The sequence below is a fragment of the Fulmarus glacialis genome, unplaced genomic scaffold (genome assembly GCF_000690835.1).
Source record: "Fulmarus glacialis isolate BGI_N327 unplaced genomic scaffold, ASM69083v1 scaffold1110, whole genome shotgun sequence".
NCBI lineage: Eukaryota > Metazoa > Chordata > Aves > Procellariiformes > Procellariidae > Fulmarus > Fulmarus glacialis.
The window spans coordinates 24,679-31,548 of record NW_009186923.1 but is presented as its reverse complement, the minus strand read 5'-3'; positions in this window follow the sequence as shown (position 1 = coordinate 31,548).

The window sequence follows — 6,870 nt, the reverse complement described above, 5'->3', positions numbered from 1 at the left end:
AAAAAAAAAAAAATTAAAAAAAAAAAAATTAAAAAAAAAAAAGAGGCACCTGCTAAATTGTTGGGCTTGTCCTTCATGAGGATGTTGGCAACTTATATTTGCTCTGTAAAAGAGAGTCGTGGAGCCAGATGCCGCGCAGGGCGATCCATCTTGAAACGCGGTTGAAATCCACGTGTCTGATGTGTGTACGCGTGCGTTACCAACACCCGCTCACGGGCCAGGCTTCCCGCGAGCAGCCTGGGAGATGATTCGTAAGGTGGCACCATCGTTCTTGACAGTTTGCAACTGCTCGAAGGTCGAGCAGAGCAGTGCTGAGGTTTACATGTGCCCGGGGATGATTCTGGTTGCCCTCCAGTCGTCCCTGGGTTTGGTGATGGGATTTATAGACGGGAAATATTTCAGCGTGGAGGCACTTGCGTGTTCTCACGTGAATTGTTTTTTAATACTGATTTTGGTAAATGCTGCATTAATTTGAACATACCTATTGCCCTCTCTCCCTATGTCCCCCATTGCATATTTTAAATAAAGAATAAAACTTTTGCCAAGTCGTGAATACATGGTAAGTGACAACAGCGTGGGCCACCTCAGCCTGGAAGACATCGAGCTGGGCATTTTCGAACGCAAAATCTTATTGATGCGTTCCCCAGCCTCTGCCTTTGGGGAACTCATGAAACAAGGTGCCCACATTAAGGATGGCATCTTCCACTGGGATGCCAATGTGTGTACCCCGGTGAAGCCCACCCACGCCGGAGCCGGAGCCACCTTTCCAGGGAGCTTGGCACTGCCCTACGTGAGCAAACAGGCGGGTAAAGCTCCTGCACTGCTCACGGTAGGGAATGAAGACATCATTTTCAGTACCCTCCAAAAGGCTGTTTGGTTTGGATCTGCCCGACGAAGCCGGAGCGAGCGCTGGTGGCGTTGCCCCTGCCAGGTGGCTGCGAGACACTGTCCGGCTCCGTGGCCACGAAGGACCACGCAGCGAGGAGGGAGGGCGCTGGTGGCACCGCGTCCTCCACGTGTTGTCCCTTCTACAGGATGAGTGCTTTTGGATATTTTGGAGTTGTAACACATCGCTGCCAGTCAGATACAGCAGCTGCTTGCTGAACTTTGGGGAAAAAACTAGTAAGAGGAGCATGGTTTTGCATGGATTTGGGGGCCTTTTTTGTCATGGCCTTTGATTTAGCAGTAAAGCCACTTTAAAAAATGGCATCTGAAAAACTCTACTGCTCATAAGGCCTCCCCAGGGAGGATCTGCTGCCTGTTTCAGGCCAGAAGAAGGACTAGTGTGCCCAAATTGTTGCTATTTTTTCCTAAAATTTATTATTTCTCCCTTGCTGCCTCTTGACACTTCTGTTATATTCAAATTTGACATTTCAATAAAGGCTTGTTCAAAACAGAGTGAAAACAAGGAATGAGTATAAATTGGAATAACTTTATTCAGATGAGTGGAGCTGGGGGAATTTGTGCCAGCGGAGGGCTGGTTGGAGATGGTATGCCGTGATTGACAGCTTCCATCCATCCCGTGATCGTTCCCAGCCTGCTTCTAATAAATCTGAGATTTTGCCTTTTGTCGGGTTGAACAAACCCATTGCAAACATACTGGTTATCAATGAATTTTATCAGTAAATCCTTGTTGGTCAAACTACAGCAAAAGTGGGTTTTGCTGGTGGGTGAGGAAGAGCCACAATGGCCTCGAGGAAGATGAAGGTCAGGCTGGATATTTGGTGTACACGAGTGTTGTCATTGCTGGTTGAAAAATGAGGGGGATAAGATACTTCTCAAGAGAAGTTCTCTGTAAGTGCTTCTTTCTTGCCAACAATTTGGGAAAGAAAAAGTAAGAGTTTGCTATTTGATTGTAAGCTGTGGTTTGGCATCAAGAAAACTGGATTTTTTTAAAAAATCCACGATCATAATTTTGATCCTTCAACTTAATTGAACTAATTCAGTTAGACCGTGCCAGTCTTGCATGTGATTGAAGACTGCAGTTTGGTTTTCTAGAAGGTGGAGAGTGAACCATGAATAATTCTGACTATATACGAAAGAGGATTTTTCTCTCTTGTGGGACCCAGGAGGGAGGTTGGAGCCTCCTTTGGCACGGTGTATCACACTGCCCCGAAGCTCTAAGGTATTTTTTGCACAACTTATGCTGATATTTGGTCAATACACCCCGTTCACCCATCGCATCAGCTCTCCTCCAAACCTACTGAGTCCTATTTTCCATCATGTAAAAATTAGAGTCAATGACATGACATGAGGAGGATCCAGTTTCTTCAGTTGCTGTTTTATTTAGGGCTGTTTGGGTAACTGTCACCTTCAAATAAGCTTAATTACAGAAAACATGGGAAATATGAGAAACGTGAGCAATATGGGCCAGGCATTTTGTCCTGTATTTCTGAAGGCAGAGTCTTATCCATGTGCTTCAGCACATGGATGACCTCGAATATCATTGAAAATATTGGGTTTTATTGTGTTTTTAAATTCAGTGACATCATTTATAACATTTTAATTCTTCTTCTTGTCCCTGGTGTTAAAAGCGACTGGTTTTAAGAAACCCCAGTGACCCCTAAATACCCTTTTTTCTCCCAACCGGGATCTAGCTTTTTACCATTTCCTTAATGTTTGCAGCTAGAAATACAGCTTAAGTGGCATTATGCTAAGTAATTATTCTTACAGGATGTGAAATGAAACAAATTTTGCACAGCATGAAATTATTCCTGCCACGTATGGCGTTCGGTGGCAGATTTTTTCGTTTGGACCGTAAACAAGGCTCGGTGGCAATGAAACAACACGGAGAAGAGGAGGGGGGAGCGGGGAGGAAAACACTACCAAAGGTAAGTCCTTGTAGCAAAAATATTTTTGGCTGGATCAAATATTAAACCTGCTACTACAAATTTCACGCTTTGCATTCCTAAAGCAGATGCCAAGTGATGATGCCAAAAATTAATTGGAAATAATATTGCTTGCTTTGTGTGCTCTATCCAGCAGAGGGCACAACGGATAAATGATGTGTGCGTTGCCGAATTCACCGCCGCTGATAAGGCCGTTTGTAATTATTGCTGTAAAAATATGTAGCAACATGCTTGTGTGCTTATTTACATTTGGGGATGTGGTCTGGAATGGAGGGTTTAGATTTATAACTATTCCTTCCCCCCATCAATACATGGGAGACTTGTATGTTTTGCCTGCTTTATGTTTTGTTAAATTGCTGGGTTTGCTCGTTAAACTACAGTGAACTGGTTCAGGTTTTGGACGTTATCTTGAATTAAAAATTCAAACCTTGACTGCTAATAGGGAGGTGATGCATCTTGTAGTATCGAGTTCTTCCAGCAGTATTTTTACATGGGTTTCTGTGGGTAAATAAAAATGTCGCCACAGAGTGAAAATAAAAATAAGGTTGAAGATAATTATAAGGAGGTGAACATTGCCCCTTTTATTTATGGAAAAATGTGAGTTGCTTGTTTATATATAACAAAATAGTAATTGGGAGGAGAAAGTTTCCCATTAGTTTCACATAGTATAGCATAAAGAATCTATGATTGCATTAGACAGGAGAGAGATGGGGAAAAGATGTAAGAGAAGTCTAAACCAACAAAAATTTAAAAACCTCCGCTGTTATCTGCATTCAATGAATTATGCAATTAGCAAAATGGACTAGGACATTGGAACACAGCATTGCTTTCGCTAGTGCAAAATGGGTAGATAGTCTTCTTAAGTACAGTCCTTTGTATTCAGCAAACACATCAACCAGGCACAGGCATAACCCTTAAATCATCTGTCTGATTAGGGAAGAATTTTTTTCTTAAATGATACAGATCAGAAAAAAATGTTAACATGTGCTTCCCATCCAAACTTCCTTCGGAAAGCCCGATACTTCAAATTATTCCCACTGCTTCCAGTCCCTTTTACACAAGTACAGATGAAGTGGGCAGGAAGGGAAGGAGAGGGAAACGTGTGCTAGAACAAACGCAACAGCGCAGTCTTTCTCAAACAACTGAAAAATACATTTCACGCTGCTTCCTTCCAGTTTCACAACATATAAATAGACGCTGCCTTGGAACAAGTCAACATTTGATGCAAACAATCTCAGAGCTCAATCTGTGCAAGGAAAAAAAAAAGTCCGTTTTCATGTTCTAGTCTCTCCTTATCTTGTTTCAGGGTTATTGTTTAAATCAACACTTTCCAACTGTGTAGATTTTAGCTGGAGGTTTTTTTCTTGCTTGTTTGTTTTGGAGAGGAGGGGGTTGTAATTTCCCAACGTATGGGAGATAAATGAGATGTTTAAAGTGCCTCAGTGGAGTGGCATAAAAGCTGGGAAATCAGAGAGATTGTAAATCTATGTTTGTTTTAGAAATAAAATAAAATAAATCAAGCAAGAGCAGGTTAGAGCTGCTAATACTGAGCTGATTAAGAGCAGCAGTTACATACAAAGCAGCTAGAGTCCATATTGTAAGTATTATTGCAGCCATGAGAAATGCAGCTCCAAAGCTTTTAAGGGCTGGTATGGCTTTTTTTTTTTTTTAAATGTGAATTAAGTGCTGATGAAAGGTATGGGATTGACAGCTTTGCAGACTCAGTGCTGCTATTTAATCACATAAACTGTGGTAGTGCCTACAAGACCTGCTGGAGCAAGTTGTCCTGGACCTCTGTTGACCCTGGGTTTAGGGACAGAGATTGCTGAGTCCCCCAATCCAGGCTGGGGTCCGAGATCTACTTGGAGATTTCTACAAGGAGAAAGCAGCCAAGAACTCTTGCAATCTCAAGCCATTGTGCAATCGTTGTTGGGTTGGCAAAGTTGTCCCTCAGACCCCAAATGCCTCCCACACCTTCTACCAAGCTTGAGACTGGCGAGAAGTGGAAACCCACAGCTCTAATGAGGCAGGAAAGCCATGGGCGCTGCTATTCTTGTGACCGACCCAAGATCCCCAAAATTGGAGGTGCAGGGTCTGAGGAGGAGGGAAGGCCGCTCTTGCCCTTCCCTTTGGTGGAGTTTCATGCAATATGTTGGAAATTTGCAGCAGTGCCTTCCCTGTAAGCCCGTTGGCAGGTAATTCCTTTTTCCCTTAGAGGGAGTAAAAGCCATGGAGATTGACCGAACCCATTACGAGGAGGTTTTGTGTCCTCTTCCCTTGGTAAGAAAAGGCTGTTTGCCCTCCACAAGCTCATAGCACCGGGGCCCTTGCTCCAGCAAAGCGCTCTCATTAGCCTGTCCGCATCCTCCATCGGAGACCTTCCCTCGGCAGCTCTTCCTCCAGCATTAGCCAAGGTGAATGTCCTGGTGTCCGGGGCTGTCCATCTCCCACCGAGGTATCCAGGTCAGGTTGATGGTAGTGGGTATTTCTGCCATTTACATGGCAATGACAAGGAGGAATTCCCACTAGGAATTATGGAAATTATTGGTTTTGGAGGGCAGTCAGTTTAGATTAGACTAGGTCATCTTTTCTGCTGTTGAAACATTTCCTTGTGATGCTCCATTCAGCCAGCAGTGAAATGGTTTGCCTCATTTGGAGGATTATTTGAGCCTTTTGGTCTCACAGCCTTCTGCCTTATAGGTCCATTTTAAAATGGAAACTGTCCGTGTTCAAAAGGAGAATTCAGACATTTTGTTAAAAAAAAAAAAAAAACAAACCTGAATTTTCAGACTGTCCTGATTTCAGCTGGGATAGAGTTAAATTCTGAAAATATAAAATCATAATTATTACATGTTGGCTTGCTTGGGTTTTGTACATTTCTGATGCATTTCTTGTGGCTGAGATGTCCTGAAATCAACCTGAATACAGCAATGGTTTTAGTGTCCTAGGACTACTTTTGATTTAGCTAGTGGCTATTCAAAATGTCTTATATACCTTTACCTACCACTGCAAACAAGATTTGAGGTCCTTGTTGGAGCAGGTAGGTATATTTCCCAGTCCTTTATTAATACAGCAGAGAAATACAAAAATGGAAGAAGAATAATAATTAGTTCACTTGCCTTACGGTCTTCTCCAGGGTCACAAGCATCATGCTGGGAGATGGTGGAGAGGATGAGGATTTTGCTGACACGGCTTGTCTCCGAGCTTTCGTTGCTGGCCCACACTCCCCCAAACTGCCTTATCACTCCTGTCTGCTGGGACCCCCCGATGTCGCTGCCCTGACCCTGAGGTACAGGATGGAAACCCTTCCATGGTTTCCAGTCATGTCCAGCTCCGGTTGGAAGGTGCCTCTGGAAGGTCAGCACATCCCTGCAGCAGTAACTTCACATCTCTGGACATTTCCCTTGAATTTCCTACGGTTGCTTCTGTTTCCTCAACTTTACTGATGTCTCATGGAAAATGGGACATATCCTGACCTACCTCCTGACTGGGTCTCCAGGGTAGGAGCAGCGGGGTATGAAGGCACCTCTCCAAATCCCCCCTTGCAGGTTCCCCTTTGCAGCTCAGCCTTCTTTCTCCCCAGCAGCCCAGGGGAGCCTCTCCTGGAAGGGGACCAGGCTGCATCCCAGCCGGCACAGCGCGGGGCGATTCTCCCCATCCCAAGGCAGCGATACCAGGGAGACCGGGGGGATCGCGTGGTCGGGGTGTCCCCTTCTCTCGGTCAGCGCTGGAGGGAGCTCAGGTTGCCAGCTCAGGCGTGGGCATCTGCAGTGTAGGAAATCCCACACAAGGTGACAAACCCTTCTGCAGCTGCAATTTGCATTTTCTGACCACAAGCAAATAACACTGTTTAGCTCTCTTGGCATACAAGGTTGTGAAAAAACAGGCCTTATACAGACATGTGTATAAGCTAAATATTGAAATATGACTGAAACAACATTTTAGAGCTCAGGCCTGCTGGTATATTCCACTCAAAGCAAATGTGCAGCATCAATTGGCAGCTGCTGAAGAAAAGATATTA